The sequence below is a fragment of the Molothrus ater genome, chromosome 2 (assembly GCF_012460135.2).
Source record: "Molothrus ater isolate BHLD 08-10-18 breed brown headed cowbird chromosome 2, BPBGC_Mater_1.1, whole genome shotgun sequence".
Lineage (NCBI taxonomy): Eukaryota > Metazoa > Chordata > Aves > Passeriformes > Icteridae > Molothrus > Molothrus ater.
The window spans coordinates 37,660,068-37,684,416 of record NC_050479.2 but is presented as its reverse complement, the minus strand read 5'-3'; positions in this window follow the sequence as shown (position 1 = coordinate 37,684,416).

Genomic DNA, 24,349 nt, shown 5'->3' with positions numbered 1-24,349 from the left:
ATTCTGGATTAAATTTAAAAAAAATAAAATTGGAGTCTCTTTTCACAGATACCATGGAAATGGTACCAAAGGGACAGCATGTAGGAATCTACTTCACTCAGTGCCATTAAGCTGTGGGGACTGTCACAGTGTGCATCAAATCTATATTCGCTCTGGCTTTGAGCACATCCCACCTTCCCTGCCTCCACTTCTGTGGAGTCAGAACCTTCCATCAGGTGACTGGGATGCACTTGACAGTGCAGCAACTTTTGATCCATCAGTATAAGCTGTTAACTCTACACTGGCCCCAGTCTTATCTTCTGTATAGGACTAAAAGCCTACCAGTCTCTTCTAGAAAGAGAAAACTTTTTATCACCTCTTTCATTTATTTCATTATTTTGCACCATTTTAAGATAATTTACTCATACTTTTGAGCAGTGTTTAAGTTGAGGTGAACAGCCTGTGCAAGCTTTATAAGATGTGAATCCTACATAAACAGGCAATGACTAGAAATAAATTTCTGGTTTGCATGTAGGGAAAATACCAAAAATTTGGTCTACTCAAAGCTTCTTTTGAAACCTGAAGAGTTTACAAAACTGTGTACACCATAAATTATTATTCAGTACTCAAAATCTGAACTGATTTAAGCATAGGTTCTTCTTATACCAGATATGCATTGACAATGAAATTATGGAGGGAGCTGAAATGTTTGAATGCCTATGACTAGCTCAGTAAAAACATTGCCATAATGCATTGTGGTGAGTATGACAGTCAATACACCTGAATCTGCAAATGTATATAGAAACAAAGAATTACATATATTTTAAGTATTAAACCTCACTATAGGTCTGTGGTGTTATCTGCATATTCACTATAACAGTAGTGACTGCAATAGATCACAGAAATATTCAAGATAGGTTTAAACTAGTTAACTTGACTACTAACATCAATTAGTCATGGCAGCCAAAGGAAATAAATTTTTTATCTTGGATGAGTCTTGCAGTGACTCAGTGCCTGCAGCCTTGGCATGCAATTCTCTCATTTCAGAGACTGAGCAGTCCTGGGCATCTTATACGAAAAACTTTTCCTAGAAGGGTTACGAGGATTTTAGATGAAATGTACTGGGAGTGATAAAAACTAAGCAAATAACAAACAACTGATGTTTCTAAGGTGTATGGAGACACAGAAGGTGGGATATTTTTCATAAATTAATAAACTGGCTATTTATATTGGTTATAAATTAATAAAATTAATAATATTGGTTATAAATGAATAAATTGGTTATAAATTAATAAATTCTTTATTTGTAAAATTACTCTGTTTTTTATTCTTTTTCACGGTCCAACTGGAACAATAGAGAAAGAGTAGCCAACAGATTCAAACACAGGAAATAAATCAAGGAATTCATTACCAAGTTCAATCAAGACCAATGGCTTAAAAGATGGAAAATTAAGTAGAAAGTTTAAGTGTTTCATGTTTCTTCAGAATAAGAGGAGATGTTCAGTAACATGAGGTCTTGGAACTCAGTATATCTTGGCCTCTGATTGTTGGCACGTGGTAGTAGATGTTGCTAGCCAGTGACCTTAATTAGCCAACACTTATACTTTTTTATAAGTGAAATTAAAGGTGATTATATGTCATTGTGATCTTTTTATAATGCAATATGTCCTTGAGAATAGTGATAGAGAAATGTGTGATACTCTTACCCTAAGATATTCATCACTAAACTTCTTATTAAATAGATCTTTTAAATTACATTCTACTGTGGAGTCAGTTGCAAACAGTAAATAGAGTAAAAGAAAGATTTTAAAGCTAAGGGAAAAAGAAATGTGTGTGGCTCGAGAGAGAAGGAAAGGCTCAGGCAGACCAATAGGACCCTGAAACAATAGAATCATCAGCACTGCTTTACACAACAGTCTAATTCAATGTGTCAGGCCATAATCAGCTCCGTTTCACAGTGCTTTGCTCCATAAAAGCAGATTTGTTTAACCACAGCCTCTATTTCAGCTTGACTGAGAATGGAGAATAACCAATGAAGCCAGGCATATCTCATGGGTTATGTTATGGGCATATAGTGAATCCATCATTTGCTGAAGAGGCAGAGAAAAAGTGACAGGCTCATTCATGCCTTAGAGTCATTTTTAGGCCTATTGCAAATTTTAATCTGTGCACTTTGGATGAACTTCCCCACTTCTTAATTTAGTACATGTAGCCATGTGATAAAGTCTGTCTGCCTCAGATAGGGCAGACTTACTTCTCTAGGACATCAGCCCCTCCAAGCAGTTTTCTTGTATGGATTCAGCCTGGCTGCCTTGAACTTTACACAGACACATAAGTCCCATTTACAGGACGACTCCAGAGTTAAGCGAATGCTGAAATCACATATGCCCAAAGGTTACTATAACACTATTCCAGCAATATTTTTAATTTAGCGTTAAAGATAGTGTACATTTTAAAGATATATTTTCTTTAAAAAATACATACCTATACTTTACAACATGGTTCTTCTCTCCCCTGTCTCTATGTAATATAAAAGGTGTTAAAAAAAATTAAAAGGAAAACAAAATTTAAAAAAAACCCCACAATTTTAAAAAGTGTTGCAAATCAGCAAATTCAAGGAAATTGCTTATTTAGAAAGTGTATGAAGCTGTCAAATAAATGAAATTGTGATTAAAAATAGTGTCAGGTCAAATAAATGAGGTAAAAGCAACAGCTCAGATAAATGAGGTAAAAGCATTGGCTCATTTCTGCTAAAAGATTTCATGTTTGCCTCTCAGTGCCACGGATTGTGCTGCACTGTGCATTTGCTGTGCATGACAGATATGTTTGAAACACTGGAAGTACTGAGGCACAATGTGTATAAACGCTTGACCTAAACTTGACAGTCCCGATTAATAATATCAAATTTGGAAAATGGCAGCACTTACAGCACTCACGCACACCCCAACATTAGATTTTACTCTTTGCAAAAAACCTAAAATGACATGTGAGTTAATTTCTTAATGCCCAAAGTGAACGAAGAACCATTCTTCTGAAATAGATTTGTTTTTAAAACATTTTCACATGAAATATAGTAAATGCAGTGTCTTACATTCATTTTATTGACATCCCTGGGCTACAATATATTCAAGATGGCTGCACTTCAGTGAAATATGCAATTTGATGGCTTGCGGGTTTATTGTGAGCCTTTGGAAAGAGCAAATAACTCTGATGTTAAAATTCAAGAAGAAACAAAAATACTTACATTTTGCAGATGGTAGAACCTTGAAAATTGTGGATGGCTTTGTTTCCCTCTGTGTTTTTGTGGCCATATTTGAAGTGAACAGCTTGCCAAATGTTAGGTCTACATCACTTCACTTTCTTCCCTCTTCTGCCTAACCTCCCATTTCCAGACATTTGAATTGAAGATTAAGAGTAAAGAGACAACTAACTCAATCTCAGGGCTATGTATGAAGAGAAACAATAATCAGCCTTGTTCCTTTCAAACTTCAGATTTAAATGTAGAACAAAGAAATTTGAACATACTCTAAGCCAGCATTTGCCTGATTAAACGGTAAAAAGTTCAAGGGGTGAGGAAGACCAGAGACACCAGTGAATGAAATTACTATACTGAAACAAAACATTACAAAATTAGGGCAAATCATGTCCAGTCTCATAAATCTTGTTTATCAGAAGCTTTTTAAAAAGCACTTGACCAGTGGAAAAATTTGAGTATTAGTTTTATTTATCTTTTTTTGTTTAAAAAAAATAAATGGGTATAATGGGGATATTAAGAGCACTATCAACCAGCATAATATACACAACACATTAGTAACAGTATGAGACTTATTTCTTTTGCACTCATTACCTATGTAATTTTTACCTATGTGTATTTTTATATTATGGAGTTTAAATTTCATTTGGTGCCTTTAGAATTTAACACATTTAAACTTATTGATTTTACAACCGATTTTACAAGATTCCTGACAGAATTAATAAAATGCACTTGCTCTTATGCTCTGTAAATATTCTAAATTTTCATAAAGCAACTATATTTGTCTGAATATAATATTTGGAAAAGAAAACTCATAAGAAAAAGTCAACAACGTAATATGCATAGCAATATGAAGAAATGCATAATCTTAGAAATATATTAAGTCAGATGAAAATGTTACAGCTGGATCTCCTCTTCTTAGATGAATGAGATAATTTTGGATAAAATCAAGAACAGACTTTCAGAAACCGATAGAAGCAACATTAACTTTTTTTGCATTCTAAAAATATCACCTAAAATATGTATGCTGTCTGTTGGAGCTATGGATTTTTCTCATGTTCTGCCTTACATTATGAGGTAAGAGAATAGAATACATCCTGAATAATGCTTGAAATGGCAGTGTCCTTCTATTTTCTATTATATAGATACAATGTTTCCCAGGATTCAAATACCTTTATTTTAAGAACCAAGGTCTCATTTCTGCATACAGAGGAAAACAAGGGAATGGAGAAAACCTGTAGAAAAGCTTAATTGAAGTTACTGCAGTGTTTTGGTAAGTTTCAAAATATCAACCTTTCAAACCAGCATGTAATACTATGCACATGAACATAGAAAATCACTTGTCTTTCATAGCTAATTAATCTGACAACATTCTTTATTAAGTACATATTTTTTTAAAAATGGATAATAAACTGTATTAAATCTCTGAAGTCACATATTTGTAGACAGATGGTAGCTGGCAATAGGAAAACTTGGATTAGACAGTTTTTTTCTATGCCAGGTCTGCGCCATGACCACCACTCTTCAGATGAGAAGTAACTCTCAAGTCTGGCTCTCTGAAACTGTTCTCAAAACTCTGCTGGCTTGATTTGTTCCTGCTGTGAATGTGTGTATCTCCAAGAGTTTCAAAGCTGAAAATAATTTGCCAAGTTGAATGCTTGCCCTCATGTCTTCCTGCTTGACTTGAATTCAGCTCTGAATAGCTATGTGTAACACAGACTAAAATAAGAAAAAGAAACTTAAAATGTCCTATATCTGTTAGCATTGTGCATTGTGTGTTAATAATTCAGCTTTCATAATTTATATTTTAAATATTATTCTGAAAACAGGAAATTACTCTAAAATTATGATTAAGTGAACAGTGAATATTGTTATATTGATAAACAGATGCTGTCTTATTTTTGTTCCAAAATATTATAAACATATTATTTTATACTATGTTTTATAATGTATTTGATTTATATTTTCCTGTCATAGATTTCTAATACTAAGATGTTATTCAGTAATTTTTTCTGTTTGTGTAACTATTACCAGAAAGAACAATTTTTATGGTCTTAATGAATTTTACAGTCTAACGGATTTTTAGTATATTTCAATGAATCAGAATAATTTTGGGGTTTAGATTTACAAAATTACTCAGAGGTATTTATTATATGATTATGTTACTTGTTCTTTTTTTTTTTATACTTATCTGATTTAGTGATCAAACTGAGGCTTTAGTTTTAACAAGAAATGCATTACTGAGAGGATTGCCAATACTTATGCATCTGGAGATGAAATAGGGATTTCAAATGTGAATCTCTCAGATCAGACCAGTGCTGATTATAGCATTTTGACTTTTTGATTCTTGCAGTAGGCTTCACAAACAAACAGTTATTCAAATTATTGATATTCAAATATATTGATATTCTCCAGTTCAGCTTGAATTCATTCTGGTCAGGTTTGAGTCTGAACCAAATTTCAGAAACATGAATAGACTATAAATTCAACTGTTATTAAAATAAATATCTTTCTTCATACTTGATCAAGCTTCCTTGTTTATTAGGAAATCAAATGATTCTTACAAATTTCAGTAAATGATGTTTGACTGACTGTGGTAAAGAACTTGAAAATTCAATTACATAGTCAGGGTTTCCACCTTTATTCTTTTAAATTCAGAATTCTGGTTGATTTTTGTGAAAGAAAGCAATTTTTTCCCTTTGGGTTTCAAGAAAAAAATGTGCTGTCTGAAAACAAATTAAAAATCAAATTTGGTTTAAATTGAAGCTATTGTTATATATGCACTGAACACAAGACACACTCCCGTTTCTTGGAACAAGATAGAGGAAATCAGTGGTCAGCAAAGCCACGTGCAGCTTTTACCCAGAAGGAAAACATTTCGCCCTTTCATCAGTTTCCTTTTATCTGCCTCTCTCTGTCCGTACCACTCAGCTCAGCCTTCGATCTGATGAGAGGGCACTGGTGTCACGGCAGCGAACGTGAGCTAATGAAAGTGTAAAGCTTTGGTTCAACAGAGTAGAAAATTCCCATCTAGTCAGCAGAAACCGCAGTCTGATACAATTGAGTTTTCAGTAGGTGTTGCTATTAAGCCCTTAGACGTCTGGGATGGTAAAACTTGTGATCCTCTAAACATTAAACATTAAATATTTGATTTTTTTTTTCTTGAATTACTTTCAGGCCTTTTTTTGTCAGTTTGGGATTTTTTAGGTATTTTTGTTGGTTTGTTTGGCTTTTTTTTTTGTTTTAAATTTATGAAGGCTTTTAACACCAAGACCCAATGCGTTAATTTTATTATGTAGCATAGCTCATTAAATTACAAATACCTTAATTAACAATGCCAGAGAAGTGCAACATATCTCACTCCAGACTAAGAAGTGATCAAAACCAGAATCGGAATTCCTGAGAGTTTAATATAAGGTTCAAGTCCGTATAGGAAGTGTGTAACAAAGTTTTATCAATACAGTAAACACTGTTGTGGAATGCAAAATCTGGGCACACATAAAATTTGGATTCTCATTTGCCTTGTATTAGACTCTCACTCACAACCTACTATCCTACCTGATCACCTCATTAAATATTTCTGAGGATAATGTGGTGATGTAACTATTTGCTATTGAGCTCCCTAGCATCTTTGTAAAAATACAGAAAATCTAAAGAACTTGAAGAGTCTGGGCCACAAGAAAAAATGGTTTTGTGCTTGTTACCTTACTAATAATCATAGATTTTTCCTAAAATAGTTTCTTCTGTGAACACTGTGAGAGGAATTGATCTGACTTGACTTAGTCCCATAAAATTTAGAATTCAGATTAATTATTCAAAGCTACATTTTTTAGATTCTTACAGAGGTATCTCATTACCTCATCTTAGACAGTATAATTTGTTCACAAGAAAACTTTTTCCATTGACTACTTGAAGGAAGACCAAGCTGCCAATTTTCACTAACACGCAGGTTATGCTAAAGATCAATCCAATTAATCAAACATCTCTATTTCTTCAAGGATTGTTCTGACTGCTTATTTTTGCTAAACTGGCATTTTGCTGCCAGCTTGGAACTCAATTTATTTTGAGCACCCTGAAGAAAGGCGAAAAGTCTCCATTGTGCACACACCAATATGGAGAGAGTGATACCTAATATACATCAACCTGAGAAAGACTCAGAAGCAAAGCTGGCATTTAAAGCACCTTCAGAGAGAGAGAAAAAAAAATCTCTTGAAAGTCTCAAAAAATAAAAATACAAATTATAGAAAATTTTATATTGGTCACTCATGGTTTTCTACTTTACCAATAAAAAGGGAACACTTAAGATAAATTATTCTCTTGGGATGTTTGCCATTCCATGCATCATTACACAAGAAATGTGGGATTTTGAAAAACATTGATATTCTTGGCTAACTTGCTACGAATGCTAGTTCTGTGTGAAACTTTGACTGTCAGCATTCTTGTGAAGTTAGGAGGTATTTGGTGGTCTCCCAGCATATAAGATCTCTTCTGAGGATCTATCTTGCACTGGTATTTGTCAGATGCCTTATTTAGAGCAGAGCTATCTTTTAAAGAAAAAAAAGTAATTGTAGACTCTGAGCAATACTGTTTTGTTCAAGTTTTGCATAACAACTATCATTGTAGCACTAGATTATTATCAATAACACTTAGGGTTTCTCTTCCTTTTTAATCTTGGCATTTCTTTAGCAACTCTGCAATATTGCCCTAGAAACAAGTTACTAGGTTACAAAATTAGGATATATGCTTTAGCAGTTCACAGGACTTAAGAATATGAAGAGATGTTTTTATGTATATTTAAAATACTATTAACATGTTGCATTTTTTCCTAGGGAAATAAGTATTCAGATATTCAGACCCTGAAAATTACGTTTTTAATTCTGCCATCAGTGATAATTTGTAAGCACTACATTTTCTGATAATGATTCTAAGAATAAAAAATACCTGAAAACTGTCTTGATTGAAAGAGTTTCAGATATTCAAAATAACTTGTAATTAATCATTAAGCATTTCTAGGAAGTCTCAAGATTCAGAGAAGGTTAAAATGAAACACACAAGCTGCAGTGTCTCAGTTAGGAAAATTTTTGGTAATTATTTTAAATACTCATTTTCTTTGGCTACACAAATTTGGCAATAGGTCCAATTAACTATTTCAGCATAAAGCTCTGCTTTGAAATTTAAAAAAACCCAAATTATTAATTTAAAATATTCAAATGTGAACAGTGGCAAAAAACTCCCAATGATTTCAAGCTCTAGGTTATGTGCATCCTGTGATTCAAAGAATAATACATGCAACACAGCAGTGTCAACAATGTGTCACCCATTAACACTGATGCAAATGCATTTTGACTGGTGATAGTGCACTTGAACTTTATCACAATGTTTCCACAAATATGCAAAAGAACCGAGCAGACAAACAAATGCTATCCTTTTTATACTACCTTTAATATTCCTGTACATTGTATTCAACACCATATTCTGTTCTTTCACAGCTAATGTGAGGGATAGAAGATCACCAACAGGGCTACATTCTCAAAGAGAATATTTTTTATTATTTATCTACTCTTCTTCCTGGTAGCTACTTGACCTATTGCAGCTTTCTGTTGGATGATAAAAAAAATCCAACTGCCTTCTTATTGTTATTTTTAAATTTATTTTTTATTTTAAATAGCTTAGAAAAAAATAAAGGCAGATAAAATTCATTTTACACCAGTGACAAAGTGTTAATTTCCTTATCCCTGTAATAGTGTTAACAAACTTCTTCTGTGGGTAGATAGTCTGGACACAGAGATTATCCACTTACAAATTTTTCACATAGTATTTCAGTTATGAATGAAATAAAAAATGTCATTAAAATTATCCAAGCAAACTCCAAATGTCTGAAACAGCAGTGGAAAAAACAGATTTGAGCTCCAGAGAAATAGAAAGGATTTTGTCTGAGACAAGCCATGGAGAGCAGAGAAAATATTATTTGATACAATTCAATTCCAGTTTGACACAGGAGAGTAGACATAAAAGTATCTCTGAAAAACTGAAAGCAAAAGTTTGTTGGCTTTTCACTGAATATTTAAACTCCTCTTTTCCAACTTCAGCTCAGCTAAAAGGAAGTTACTGACTGAGATAAATCACTGCTGTGTCTTTCACTGGTGTCCTTTGAATGGATTTGTTAGGAATGATGCATTTTAAAATGTGTTTTCTCAAAATGTTATACGTTTCTGTGAGTACATGCATGACCTTTAGTCAGAGACACAACCATAATATGTTAATTTGCAAATACTTGTTAGGTATACTGATGACAGCTGTTCATTACTTACTTCAAGAAGGAGTAATAACAAGGATGCAAATACTGGGAGTGGAGTTTGTATCATGAATCATGTCCCTTATGTAGCCTTGTTTCCAAAGCAACTCCTTTAAAATCTGTGGTATTCATATTTGGTATTGAGGTGTTTTGCTGTTACTATGTCAGATCAGTCAATAATTATTGTACATTACTCCAGTCATTCAAAATGGAATATATAGTGAATAAATGTTGTGTTATGTTGCATTGTTATGCAGTGTAAACTTAACATTTTTCCAAGAAAGCCCAACTTCAGTTTTTAAAAAGAGTGGTTATTTACAAGATTTTTACTGGGGACACTTTTAACTCACTGTAATTTGTTTTTTAAAAGTGCTTTTCATCTTAAAATCGTGTCTACTGTTTCTTCCCTTCCTAAACTCACAATGTCTTACCTGATCCTTAGTCCTGCTCATACTAGTAAGGGTTTCATATAAGTAAATATTATTCAGAGTATGGCTGCAAAAACTTGTTTAAGTGTGAAAAGTGTTGTGCAGTATAAGGATATGTTTTAATAGGCATTTAAACTGACAATGTCTTTTGGGTTGTGAAATTCTTTTTTATGCAGCTCAAAGACTATTGATTTGTATTGATAAAGTACAGGCTGTGGTGTTAATTCTCTCTTTGGTGTCTGTTTATAGCTTGTTCTCTGATTAACAGATGCTTTTAAAGTACATTAAAGCTGAAACTTATACTTCTCTGTAAAGTGTGTCAGACTGTTGTGGACTCTTCACCACCTGTGTAATTGCTACCGAGTACTGTGAACTGCTACTAAACTCAGCATAAAAAGTATTTCCCTGTTTAAAAGTGACGGAATTTCTTTTTATAATGGAAAATAGCTATCTGATGTCCTTGAATCCTAAATCAGAAATATTTTAAGGGAAATTTTGTATGATTTTTAAATGTCAAAAAAGGAGTTTTAATTCACAGCATGTTTTAGTTTAGCCTAACTCTAACATTCCTTTCATATCTGATTTTCTCTCAGACTTTTGTGGTCTTGCAAATTAGGTAGAAAATATTATACACTCCATGTACTGCCATTCTTCAAAATAAAAACTTTGACACTTGCAAAATTCTGCATATGTTCATTCTCACAGAAACAAAAAGAAACCTCCATTGTAAAATATCATCTGTTGGTTTGGTCTCTGTTCTCTTCCCTAGAACAGTTTCTTCTGGAACTTGTACACAATTCCTCCTTCAGAGTTAATTGTATCTTTTGCCAGAACTGAAATCAAAATGGTAGAATTTTGTCGTACCTGCCTTGAAATGAAAAAATACTTGCTATTGTAGAATATTATTCACAGTAGGTACCCGACACATTTCCACAAAAATTGCTAGACAGGAATACAGAAACTCACCAATTTTCTTGCAAAAAAATCCTAAGCACTGTATTTGAACACGTAGGATTTTTCCAAATGTTATGTATGTTCCTGTAGATCGTTAGTCATTGAAATACCTAATAGCATTCTTTACTCTGCTGAATGGGCATAAACTCAAATGCATGAGAAATTAGTGAAGTGTAAGGGAGAAGTCCTCCTACTGCCTCAAAACTCTTATGACCTGCTGGTTGGTTTTGATTTGAAATGCATGTTTCTCTTGATATATCAGTGAAATTAAAGCAAAAAACTTACCACTCTTCTGCCTAATAGAGCAGGACAGTGTAGCAATTAGACAAAAAGACCAGTAATATCTCTTTTTCCACCCAATAGCATATCTGTTTTTCCACTCAATTCAATAGAACTGAAAATATTTGGAAAAACATGACCTAGGGTTCAAGAAGCAATAGGAATGTTTTCATCATATTCCCCCCACCTCCCCCACAGAAGCACAACTCACAATTAATCTATTTAAAAATATTGGGGAATAAGTATCAACATTGTAAAAATCAGTCAGTTGCCACTGAATTTTCTGAAGCCTTGTAAAAATAAAAAAGCTTATTTTCCTGAATACAGACCCTGATTTATTGAAGATTATTGAGGTGGTATTCGAGCTGTTGCTGCCTGTTTGTACATTGGAGATAATTGATCTGTTTTGTCACAAATATTGTCAGAGCATGAAGGTACTGTATATAATTTTTTTTTGTTATCAGTAACCAAACAACAGAGAATTTTTCAATTAACATATATTTTAAACTAGGTTCTTAAATCAATATGAAGCTGAGGGTGCTCTTAGGTAATTGGTAAAGTTTGAACTATTTTCATGTTCATATATAGAAAAAAAAAAGATGAAATCTGAGGTTCTGGAAAAAAAAATAAAATTAAATTTTCTCAGGAAACAGTCAGAGATAAAATGGTCAAGTCTAAACTCTGCCACTGATAACTTGTCTTGTGTTGTGAATTTCAAGGAGATGATGTTTTAAAATACCAATTAAAATAATTTTCTCTCTGAAAAAACATAATGACTGCAGAAAAAAAAAATAAAATAATCTGTAGTTCTTGGGTGCCTGATACTCTGTTCCTCTTTGGTGAACATCTACTACTACACTTACTTGGTAATCTCTGCATCCACTGGGGATAGTAATATTTAGTAAAATAGGGAACACTGCCTGAAACAGGTTTACTGTGTTAAAAAGTGCCCTTTGTATGCTCCATGTAACGGGATAGAGGCATTGCAGACTTCCCACCCCCAGTTCACAGCTATGCAAGAGGCAGAGAAACAGTCTGCCTCTGAGCAAGCACAGTCCCTTGTCTGTGAAAGTTTCATGCGTGCCTTTTCATGTTGTTTAGCATCTGACACACTCTATCAAAGTTACACTTCTTGTTGCATTACACTACGCATTGGCATGATGCAGAAGGCCGCCACACACACTGATACACAGAAAAATTCATGACCAAAGTAAGGGCTGGGAGGGTATTTCTTCTTGTAATGACATCAGTAACAAATAAAAAATTTAAGACTCTTGGGAAGTATTAAGTTCATGTTACAACACAGTAGCCTGAGTTGTGTCAAAAGGCTCTTAGAACACCCCAACCCCAAAAAGGGAAAATGTATCTTGTTATCTGAACTAACAGATGCAAGTGCATTTTATTATGTCTCTTTGCATTAGGAAGCAGCCATAAAAAAAAAGCAAAGCTTTCTAAAGTGCCCTAGAGGGAATACACATGGAAGTGTGCTTCAAATGCCCTCTGTGCTGTAGGTACTACTGCAAAGCTTGTTTCATACACGGTAACTTTTCTGCTTTCTCTTCCCTGCAAGTGACACTGCAGTTGAAATGATTTAATGCTAAATTATTTGCTTCTGAAATAATAGACACTATCTTTGTTCCCTAATGATAACATCATTGCTTGCAACAGATTCTTTATGACATATTAAACAGCAGAAGTACCCTGCACAGCTGTCAACTACTATTTTCTGGATAGGTAACAATTATGGATTCTTAAGGTACATACAGTAAAAAAAAAAAAAAGAAAAAAAGGAAAAGCTGAACCCTTCTTGAATTATCTTATTTTTCAGAGTAGGTCACTGAGCACTGAAAATAAAACCTAATTACTCCCAGTTGAAAAGTTCAATGTCACTATTATGGTATGACCTACTTTCTGAAGCTCTGAAATTTTTGGCCGGGTGGATAATGGTTGAATATATTTTTTCACTATATGGGCAGCCCTTTGCATCATTTTTAATATAACACAAAAATCTGAACATTCACTTAAATAAATTGATACTATAATTAGAGGAATATATGAAAAATGTAGGTGAAGCATAACAAGCAACAAAGTAGTATAATTATGTAGGGCTAGAATATGTATTTATGATTAGAATCAGATGCAAATTCCGCTGTATAATAGCATGAAAGAGAAATAATATCTTTAAGGAGTTATGCTGATTATTAAAATTAAGTAAATATAGCGTCCACCATTAATTTCATAATAGGTATTTATGGACTCAGCATTTCAACATTTTTTATAATGACATTATTCATTTAAATTTTGGTCCATGCATGAATGTTTCCCCTGCCCATTAGTTTTGTTTAGAAGGAAAGCCATGTCATTTTGTGAAAAATGGGAGTTATTAGGAGTTTGCTGGACTGCTCCTGATAGAAACTATGAAATTAAATCAAGCAACTGGCTGCTTTTCAATTTATTTTCCCCAGTATCTTGACTGAAAAAAAAATCTAAATGTCTTTAGTGTTTTTACACAGAGCTAGTATTTGACCTGCTAATCTTAGCACATTATCCTCAAACAGATATCCTAAAGAGCTGAAATATGAGAAAATGACAGACTGAAATGTTTTAAATAGATGGGCTTTTGACATGTACGATATGTATGACAAACTCAGTACTTACGTAAATAAATGAATGCTGAGTTGTTAAAATAGATATATTTAAATTTATTTGTCTGCTGTAGAAAATAAATTTAAACTATCATGATTTATGTCAGTGTAGAAGGGTGTGCTAATTGCTTTCAGAATCTCAGGTATCAAAAAATCTTACCACAAATGTGGCTGAAGGAAGCAATGGGATGGAAGAGGCTCACAGTATATAGAGATTATTATTAAAACAATTTTTGTCATAAACTATAAAAATGCACCTTTTTTGTTCAATGTATTTAAGTGGATTTCCTTTCAAATTTGATCAAACATCCTGCTTATGCCCATAGCAGACACTGAACTTGTTCAAGAGTAAGCAATTTGAAGGAAAAAAATAATTATCCAAGTGGTCAATTAAAAACTATTTATTTGTTTGTTTATTAATTGAGACAAAGAATCACATGGATCATATAAGAAATATTTGTAATGAATATGTAACACTTGTGTTAAAAGTGTGACAATGTCATACTCATAAGGTAAGTCTTTCAAAAAATTAATTGTGGTGCCTAAAAGCTTTGCTTTTTCGGTAATTATATTCTATGTTCAGTATTTTATTTCTCTTCCTAGAGGAGAAAAAGTTGTGCACTTGCAGCTGGGAAAGTCAATTGTATCTTAAGTTGCATAAAAAAGCATGGCCAGCAGGTCAAGGGAGATGATTCTGCCCCTCTACTCTGATTTTATGAGACCATGTAGAGAACTGTGCCCAGCTCTGAGGTCCCCAGTGCAAGAAGGACGTGGGCCTGTTAAAGTGGGTCCAGAGCCATGAAAATTATCAGATGTCTTGAGCATCTCTCCTCTGCAGTTAGGCTGAACATCAGAACAGGTTGCCCAGAGAAGCTGTGGATGCCCATTCCTGGGAGTGTTCAAGGCCAAGTGGGATGGGACTTTGAAAACTTGATCTAGTGAAAGGTGTCCACATCCATTGTCAGAGTGGTTGTACTAGATGATCTTTAAAGTTCCTCCCAGCCAAGCACATTTCATGATTCTATATTTTTTCTACTTATAACTTACCAGTGCTTTTTTTGTCAGAAAATATTAAAAGCAATGGGAAAGAGACACAAACCCAAAGCTAGGTAAAAAACAGGTTTGTGCTTCTCTGCAGGAAATGCTTATAAATGAGAAAATGAAGAATAACCAAGAAGCAATGAATAATGAACTCCTATATTTTCTGAAAAAAAGTTTAAAAACTCTTTTGAATGCTTTCCCCAATGGAACTTTATTGGAATGACTCTATGATTATAGTGAATTATATAAGTATCAAAAAATATAGTCCAACAAAATAAAGCCTGTGCTGAGATAATTACTGAATTAATAAGATCATAAAATGGTTTGGGCTGGAAGGAACCTTCCTTTAAAGACCATCTACTCCAAACCCAAACTCCAAACTCCAAACTCCAAACATGGGCAAGAACCTTCCTTTAAAGACCATCTACTCCAAACTCCAAACTCCAAACTCCAAACATGGGCAAGGACACATTTTACTAGATCAGGTTATTCAATGCCCATCCCATCTGACTTTGTATATTTCCAGTGATGGGGAAAATACACTTTCTACCATTAAAAAGTTTGTTATAACCAGGAAAATTCATTTTGTCCAGGCTGAAGGACAGGAGTCCTTACAAATAAGCTAAGGGCAAATATTTCTATTTTGCAAAAACAAAAAATAATGCTTAACTGAGAATTAAGAAGAATATTTTAGCTTAGATCATAAGCTAAAGAATATTTTTGGAACTGTGGTCATAAGACATATTAAATTGAAAAAAAAAGGACTCCAAAGGATGATTTTGGTGTTATCAATTGCCTTTGGTTTTAATGTAAAATGTTATTATAATTTTTAAGCTGCTTCCTATGATCATCTAAATGGATCCTTGGTTGGAGTTATATTATAATGAAGAGAGTAAAGGGGATGGGAAAAAATCTCTCATTGAACAATTAACTTCCATAAGTAGACAGATTTCACTCTTCAGATCTTATGTATCCAGTAATTTTCAAATAATAAAATAAAAAATTATTTCAAATTCCATCTTTCCATATCCAAGTCTTAATACATATATAACTATAGAAATGCTGCAGCTATAGCCAAATAACTATTATGATGACTGTTCCAGTAATGGAATGGCAGCTTCTGTCCATTGAGATTAGTAAACATCCACAAATTAAAATTTACAGAAAAAAATGACTTTGCATCTCAGTTCTGATATTTAAGATTTTCTTTTTTTTTTTTTTTTTTTCAATTTAGGTACATAGTCTGTTTAGGTTTTTTCTACATATGGGGAAAAAAAGACATTCTAGCCTAATACATGCTAGCCATATTTTCATCAGAATTTAATGAGTCTATACAGGTAATAAATAATGCTAAAAAAGCAAAAAACCATCAAGTATTAACTCTGGGATTTGAAAAAAAAGTTTGTTGTTGTATAAAAGATGAAAATTCTATTGAATATCTAATTAGCTCGGGGGATTTTACTGTTTGAAGTGAATGTGTTTATGTGTGTTGCTCCCTTTAAATGTGTTACGAGCCATGATGTTTCAGCCTGGAGCTGAAACCTGTCTTTGAATCATCTGAAATGATTCTACAGACAATCCCTTTACACCACAGAAATAACCAAAATAACATCTTGAAGCTGAACTGTGAGACCTGAAATGCATTTTTCATTCTCTTTGTAGAGAAGGTTGTCAATATTGCTATAATCAATAAATGACAACTTTGTACAATCAACTTTATCACAGCTACTTCTGGTGTCAGAACAAGTTGCATATACCTTTAGAAGTGAAGGACACTATATTTTGGACTACTTTTATTCAAAACTTATTCTCCTGCATCAATTAGGCACTCTATTTCTGAAATTAGATACTTTCATTGCTAAATATTTTGCAATGAAATCAATTTTTAATTTACATTTTGTGGGACATAATTATGTAGAGACCATACATGTTCTGGTACCAAAATGTCCTTGCCCGTGGTTTAGGAATGGCAATTTAATCCCTTCAATTTAGTACTCTCATCTCCTTTTTTCTGCCCCTCTCCCTTTCCCCCTGTGGCAGTCCAAAAACAGACTCTGATTACTCCTCCCGTTCTGACTCTGGGAATGGAGCTGAGAACTGAAGGAACAAAAAGGTGAAAATTGCAGGCTGAGATAAGAACAATTTTCTGGAAACAGTCATGAGATAAGAAATGAACAGTAACAGCAACAATATAAATAACAAAAGTGTACAAAGAGAGGGTGATTTACATGCAAAATTGCTCACCCACAGAGCCAAGCCTGACACAGCAGGGCCCTGAGAAAATTAACAATGGCCAATGTTTTCTACTCTTCTGTTTTTTGCAGATTTTAGGTTATTTCTATAGAGGTTTGCAAAATGACACACTGCTACTGTTGTTGCAATAAATAAGTCTATTGTATCTTGTATTCTTGTATCTTGTTTATTTTAATTCTTCCTCAGAAACAAAACCATATCACTGTAGTCATATATTGCAATGCATCAAATTAATTTTTCTGTGAAAAATTTTGATTTGAGGTTGATTACGATTGATATAAGGTGTTTTTTTCTCTAAGATATAGTGTGCATTTTAACAAAGATGGTAACATTAGGAAAATTATATTTGTCTTTGAATTGATCTTTCAATTTAAAACATTGTGATGTCATCTAGAAAAACATTGGCTTTCAGTAGCCAGCATTTGTTATTCTGAATCTGTAAAAATGATAGGACTAAGTAGTATAGAACAATGTTAACCATTTCCCCTTGGATTATAGGGGGTTTATTCTTCTCTTTGTCCTGTCTTCCAACTCAGAGGTCTGAGAACCTGAAGATCATGTTCTTACTCCAGAAAAATGAGGTAAGGCAGCAGTCAGTACCTCAGCCTTTTCCTCATTCTTAGTCACTGTGTTTCCCCTCTGCATCCAGTAAAGGATGGAGATTGTTCTTAGCCATCCTTTTGTTGCTAATGCATTTACAGAAACATTTTAATAGTCTTACGCACCAGTAGCCAGATTAAATTATTTTTGACAATTTGTTGTTTATTAAATGATCAAGAATTGCAATTTTTTTTGGCAAAATAATAAAATTAATTCATACACCAAGAAACTGTACTTGTTTCCTGAAAGTGATGGTAGGACAAGCTGACATGTGCAAATTCTGACCCTTTTTTTTCCATAAGATCAAACTGACTCTGATGAGGATGTAGACCTGAAAAAAAAAAATCTTATTTCCTGCGGTTATAATTATTAGCCTCTTTGTGTTTCTTGTCTCTTCAATTCAATAGTCATTGACATATAAATAAGAACTGACTGTGTTTTATCACAGTACATAAGAATTATTTATCAAAAAAAAACCAACCTAGCTAATTCAGAAGGTGCTTCTGTTATGACCCATTTATTTGAATTGCATCAGCAATTGAGAAGCCCACCACATAATAAATTAACTGAAATGATTACCTACTATATATTGAATACTTTTATATGGATATGTATTTATGCTTTTATATTAATATGCATTTACAGTTCATATTATTTATAAACCTACTTTTCTTTCATTTTAACACTAATTTGCTGCATCTCTGGTCCTGACCCACCTCCATCTTGACACAAGAATCATCATAATGTGCACTGAAGCTTTTGTGTTGCTAGAAATTCTGACATGCATTTGCCACCTGACAGTCCAGTACTGTTAATCTGACAGTTTTACTGATCTTCTCTGTTTATTTCTTCTCTGTTTTTCCATAAAGAATGTATTATATTATTTAAACAGAGACCAATTTCATCAATTGAGAAAATAAAAGGATTTAGAAGTTGCTACATATATTTAGATATTGTGGATTAGTTAGTGCTTGCTTGCTCTTTCATCTGTTCTGTACTTTCCTTTTTAAGAATTTTAGGAATTATAATTTCAGGACAGATCAGAGAAAATTATTTCAGCATACTACCCAAGTAAATACCCTCTGCAATTACTAATGGAAAAAAAAATTGGCACTTAGATGAAATGCAGAAAATAAGGATCTTCAAACCTGATTTTACTGTAATATGAATGTTTTCTAAAATGAATCATAACTCAGTGTTCATAATAGTGGAAGATTTATTCACACTACAGAATTTTTCATGAGATGAAAAGCAGAGATAATTATATATAAAAAAGGGCAACCTTCATTTTCTTCCCTAAAGAAACTGAATTTCAGGGATACATACTTATATGTAACTAATAAATGTTTCCATAAAAAAATTATTTAGTGCTTCATGCCATAGCTGATTTGAAATAGGACACAAATTGGATTGGCATCATGAAAACCAATGGGTTTCTCATCTAGGGGAAGGAAAAGGTGGTGAAAAAAAACATGGTGAACTGGTTTCTTGAAAGTATGTGACTTTAGGAAGCGTTATTGCATTGTATTTTTTTAAATAAAATTCTTTGTCTCTGTAATATAGAGTGCTGCCCTTCTTTTGGAAATATTCTTATTAGTCCAGAACTTTAGTAGTCTGAGATTTTTAGAAAAGTTTATAATTTTTAGGAGTAGTCCAGTGCAGAATTGCAACTGAAACAATCCCTGCATCTCTCACAGGTTATTGAACATGCAGCAAACAGTGTTGCAATTTCACAGCGACTTTTGAAATTTTTTGATGAGAAATTAAAATCTTTTTTTTTATTTATGCAAAAATCTATTCTTAAAGCTTCTTCTCCAGATCTTGAACAAATCACCTTAAGTCTTATGAGCTAAAGCTCTTTAGGCTTCTTTAGCTACATATGTACTCATGAGTGTGATAAAATGCCATTAGGAACTGGAACTCACCTGTTTACATTTTATTTGTTAAATATATTTCAAACATGATTCTATCCTTTTTAAATCATCAAGCTCCAAATTAATACCCTTGTATAATTTGAAAATTTGCATGAACTTGGTACCATTCCCAACAGGAATGTTGTACTGTCCTAAGACTTTCAATTTTGGATTGTAAATTTTTTTAAACATAAAGACCAAATCCATTCTGTGCTAGGTGTCAAATTTAATTCATGAAAATAGATGTAGTTACCTTGATTGTTCTATGATTTTTCCTGCATTTTGTAGCTATTTTTGAGTTCTTTTTTTCTGATTATTGCAGTTCAGTTAAAGTATGGATGTCAGAATAGGACAGAATTTTGCATTATTTGTTTCAATAATACTATTTTGGTTAGGATTTCTAAGTGAAATGGAAAGTCAAGCAGAGAGGTGGCCTCATCCTATAGCTTCCTGCAATAATTTTCACCCAGTGCAGTGTATACAACTAAAGTCATGTGAAGCAATTACTGCTTTCCCACTCCATTAAGTTCAAAACATGTCATTGATTGTATTTCATGGATTTCATTTGCTTCCTAAGTTATCACAGCATATTCTAAATTATTTTTTCCGTTATCATTATCCAGTTCCTATCCTTACCCCTTCCAGTATTGTTTAATGTCAGTGTAATCTGTGATTTGTTCTTTGTCTTACTTCAAGATTGCAAGGATGTGTGAGCTACAGATGCAAAAAATGAGGTAATGTTCTGAAGGACTAATGAGTTTTGAAGGCAGATGAGAATGGGAACATTTAATAGAAAAATTATGGGCAGAAAAAAGGTAAAAAAATAATTCCCATAAATTGAAGCCTTGACTTGATCAAAGTAAGTATTAGAGCTTCCTCTGCCTTCATCAGGGCCACGATCTCACTTACCACGTCCATTTAACATTTTCTAAAACCAAAGAGCAACCTTGAGTTCAAGCCAGCAGGAAACATGCTGACATAAATATAAATGTGGTTTTAATTAGAGCCAAGAGAATAATGGACTTTTTTTTTGTGAATAGATGAGTTGAAAATTCAGGAAAGCTTTTTATTAATTTGATTCAATTTAATTCTCTCTTATTTTGTAATATTTTGCCTTAAAAAAATACGCTTTTAAAAATAAAAAGCAATAAAACCTTCCATAAGCTGTTGAATCAAAGTTCTAACCCTTCTCAAAAATAATAAGCTTTAAAATATGGAATAGGAGGTGTTTCTAAACTTTTTTTGCTCATTGTGTAGATAAAACCTTTTATTTAGCCTTTTGTGTCTGTTCCAAGGGGACATAAGGATGAGCCTGAGCTGTGAGCAGTGCACATTCAGAACAGTTTCATCTTCCTTGTACTCTAAGTCAGAATCATAAACCTATAGGTAAGAGAAAGAAATAGCATCAATTTTATCAGAAGCAAAATGTTTATACATTTGTACTCCTACCATTTTGGGACAGCTGGCATTTGTTTGTGTATTATTTTGCTCTTTCCTCTTAACCATGAGGTATCATTGTTTTCATTTGGTATTGATTTCTCTTAGTGTATTGATTACACAATTTAAATGCTTCTTTGTCTCAGGGCTTTCGATGCTTCTCATCTGCTAGACAAAAATGTTTCTGAGGAATGTCCTCATTTACCATACACCCCTGTGTGTCTGACATTTAAAGGTTTAGGAAATCATCCCACATGCAATGAAGAACTCATCATACTTTAAGGTAATGGAAGTATTTTCGCTAGCTTCTTGAGGGGCCACTGCATCCAATGAACAATTCTAGATCTCTCACAGGGTGCTTGGGGCATGGAGAACTCTGAGGGTGTGCAAGGACAAAGAGGTGTCATGGAACTCTGAGGGTGTACAAGGACAGAGAGCTGTCATGGAACCCTCAGGGTCAGGCACAAGGTACCACAGGACTGTTCACACTTGGCTCAGTTTCACTGAGGATATTTTTATTTTTTGAGAAATAAATGTGGAGTAAATGTGAGGTCAATCAATGCAAGACAGTTAAGACCCAAAAAGAAGCACACCTTCTTGTGTGGAAGGGAAAGCTGGCCCAAAGATAGAGAAGGAGAAGCTCTGCATTGCAAAGTTATAAAGAAGATGGTAGACCAGAAATCTCAAAGGTCAGATACTCCAAGGATCAGTAGGGGCTGATCTGTCCCCACCAGACTGGAAAGTGGTTGGCTTGCAAAGATTTATAAAGTTATGGGTCTTCAGCAGGTATGGGGAACATGTAATGTTAAACTTAGCATACCATTTGTCCTGGCTATTGGATATATTAACGAAAAAAAAATGCTTTGTATGCCTAAATGGCACAAATTTCAACCCAAACCATTCCATGATTCTATGATATCATGCTCATGGGGTCTAAGTCTGCATCATAGAAGAAACTGGAACAAAAATGAACTGATCTATGTACAAAACTCATTGCATATCATGCATGAAACTTCATTAGGATGTGACAATACTTTCTATTTCACTAAATGGCTCTGAGAGCTTGTCTCTGATGTTAGATGCTGTGTGTTCTTTTTGTCAGAGAATACCTTAGTGGAGGATTCTGACAACTACTTTCTAGGCAGAACTGTAAAGATAGGTAAATGTCAATAATAAGAAGTTAAATGTAGTGATAATTAGTTCTTCTGGGTAAACTAAAGACTTTTTAAATGGAAAATGGTGATTTTTACCTGAGCAACATTTTTGTTACCCTTTTCTTCCCTCTTTCTTACCCCTGTCTCTCAAACTACTCATGTACCTATCAAGAATATCAGAAAAATATCAGTTCCATGTGCTATAACAGCCACTGTGAACACAATGGATGAATCATTAAAATTATCCATCACTTTTGTCTTGGATAGCATTCATAGGAAGGATTTGTCACATTAATATGAGAGAACAGAAAAGAGGGTCTCCTCCTCTTTGTAATACACAGGAACTGAGTATTAATAGGTGACATCACAGACTTCTGTTGACAGCACACCTGTCCTTGTAATCCAGCTGTGTTTAGACAAGTGTTTACTTTACACATCCAATTATCCATGACTGTGGGCAAACTGGTCATGTTTGAAAGCAATATCTCCCTTTTTACTGCATCTAGTAGCAAAATAGACCACTTTTTATGTAGTATCTGCCCTTCTAGGAGGAAATTTAAACAATAAAATGGCTTTATCATAACAGTTTTTTGAGAATTTAGTGATTAATTTCTGAAAATAGACATCTGGATCCTAGGAGAGGAAAAACTACAGGTGATATGTTTACTGCAGCTGCAGAAATTTGAGGACTGAAACTGTTAAAATGGTTTCTGGCTGATATTTATCAGGAAAATTAGCTAAGAAATACAGTAGTTTTCAACTGCAAAAAGATATGGGTGCTGCAGCAAAGAATAATATTTTTCTCCTTCTCTTTTTTTTTTTTTTTTAATCTGGCTGTGTATTTTGAGGCCTTTGGAATGCCATTGTTACCAAAACAACAATTCATTTGCAATAAATGTCTTATCAGATAAGTCAGTTTAGAAGGTGAACACAATCTCTAGATATGTAATAGGGACTGAAAAGAAAGTGTAAAATCAGCCAATTGTTTGCCTGCTGTATTCAATTCTCCTAAAGCCACAGTGCAGAGTGGAATCCTGTGCTGACAGACACTAGAATGATAGCACAGATTTGATCTCCATAATGCTAGGATACATTTAACTAAGCATGTTTTCATATGGAATCACTGTCATTAAAAAAGCCAAAAGATTTTAAAAAATGCTTGTTAAACCCAAACTGCTTGTTCATGCAAAATAGATAAAAAGGCTAAGACTTCACTAGATTAAGGGTTAATATTACCTGATGTGGGCTGATCTACTAAGTTCCTTCTGTGGCCAATAAAAGATTTACAGCACCTAAACCTTTCGTTGTAATGTGCCTCAAAAGGAGCCTCTATTGATGCTAAAATGAAACTTGTCTTAACATTTGAAATACCACCTCAAAGTGCAGTGTTTCATCAATGTTTTAACTTATGTCCTCTTTGCTGAAGAGAGTTTTGAGAAAATCTAGAAGAAGATGGCCTATTAGAAATCTATTCAATAAGCTGAGCTCAGCTTTCATTTTGGTTCTATTCCAGGTTGTAAACTTTTATTCTATTGATATTTCTTAATTAGTTTTGGCTTTATCTCATGCACATTGAAGGCCATGTCAGTATTAATACTTTACATCTTCCAGCACTGACAGTAGTCATTCTGTTAGTCCAGACTGGGAAGGCACAGCTGCCAATGCTCACACAGCAGTGCATGCAAGTCCCATCTCACCTGGGCTCAACAGTGTGAGGATGGAACTTCCATCACCTACCAGTACTGCTCCTTTTGGTATGGCAGCAGCAGAATGAAATTGCTGTGTTAACTCTTGTTTAATGGCAATGAAATTTGCAACTCCAAGAGTAGTGTGAGAAAGAAACTAGTTGTATTTTACTAATAAAGTGTCAAAAAGTTGCAAATATCAATATCTCAGACTCAGAAGTCAGAAAGTATTGTTAATGATCTGAAAAAAAAAGAAAAAAAAAAGTCAATCAATCCAGTAGAACAGAAAAGATTTTCTTAAGCAACTGCTTTTTAAAAGGAAAGCTATAAAGCTATGTGGAATGGAGAGTAGTTAATAACTGCTGGTACACTGTTCTTTAATGCAGCATCAGAGAAGATAAGGTGGGTTGGGTTTTTTTGTTGGATTTCTTTG